Source organism: Prionailurus viverrinus, chromosome A1 (genome assembly GCF_022837055.1).
Source record: "Prionailurus viverrinus isolate Anna chromosome A1, UM_Priviv_1.0, whole genome shotgun sequence".
Lineage (NCBI taxonomy): Eukaryota > Metazoa > Chordata > Mammalia > Carnivora > Felidae > Prionailurus > Prionailurus viverrinus.
In genome coordinates, this window is record NC_062561.1 from 143,433,005 (window position 1) to 143,434,274 (window position 1,270).

Genomic DNA, 1,270 nt, shown 5'->3' on the forward strand with positions numbered 1-1,270 from the left:
AAAATCCCAAACACCCCAGGGTGTCATCCTAATCACATTTAATGACTGGTAATATCACCATGCAATTAACTTAAGGAATTGTTTTCACGGATCACTTCTCGGCCTTTTGGCTAAGATCAAGTGTAGGAATTGTTTTCATGGAAAAGTAAACTAGAAAGAATAACCCAGAACATCATGAAAATGATAAATAAGGGGAAGTAGACTACCAGGTATTAAAATACATCACGTGGCTACGATTCCTAAAACTGTGGGGAGAAAAAAATGAACTGTTGCCAGAGCTGGAGCTGCCCGATAGCCACCAGACTGAGCAGCTGGGGTCCAGACAGGAGTCCCCAGATCTGCTACATCCTCAACCAGGACCGCATGGGCAAGATGCACTTGGCCACATGGTACATGCTGTTCAATGACGATGAGGAACGGGTTGAATGAGGAGGTGCACGCGTAACCACCGTGCGAGATCAATCACACCAACCTGGTGGAGGTCTGCTTTTCTAGATCACTTCCCAATGCTAGGCAATCCACAACTTCATGGAGGTCTTAAAGGAGTATTTCCACAATGTCTGTGAACTGGACCTGGTGTTCAACTTCTACAACGTTTACACGGTTGTGGACAAGGTGTTCCTGGCTGGCAAGATCCCAGAGACCAGCCAGCAGATGGTGAAACAGCTGCAGACGCTCCACTCCTTGGGGTGAGGGCAGCCAGCCCCTCCACCCTGGCCACTGGCTCCCTGCTCACCCCCTTTCCAGGTGAGGGCCACCCTGGTGCCCTCCTCAGCTGCCCAGGAGGAAGGCACCAACTGGGCCTGGGCCACCAGGGAAAAGACTGCACCCCACTGCCTCTGGGCACAGCCTCGGGCAGAAGCCACCTCGTGGGCACTGAGTAACCATGCAGTTGTTGGGTGACATCGTGAGTGCATGTGTGGAGCCCCCAATAAATCTGTGGTCCCATCAAAGACACATGGAACTATCACATAAACACCCACATGAATGAATGGGACAGAAGAACGAGACAAAAATGAGACAAATCTCATGAATGTGACATGACATAGGTAACATTTTAAGTCAACTGGATACCTTTTGGAAAAAAGGACATTTGAATCCCTTCTTCACAACTTAAAGTAAAAATACTAATCTAATACTAAAAATGCATCAAAGGGAAACATGTAAAAAAACAAAGCAAGCTAAGTAGCCCTATCAACAATAGCCCAAGTATTGAAAGAGCCCAAATGTCCATTGACAGATGAATGGATAAAGGAGATATGGTATATAA

At 47.1% G+C, this 1,270-nt stretch overlaps 1 pseudogene; it reads left to right on the forward strand.

Moving 5' to 3' along the window:
• The first annotated feature begins 261 nt into the window (after window positions 1-261).
• Window positions 262-693, forward strand: LOC125164442 (AP-2 complex subunit sigma-like; annotated as a pseudogene).
• Window positions 694-1,270: the final 577 nt, after the last annotated feature.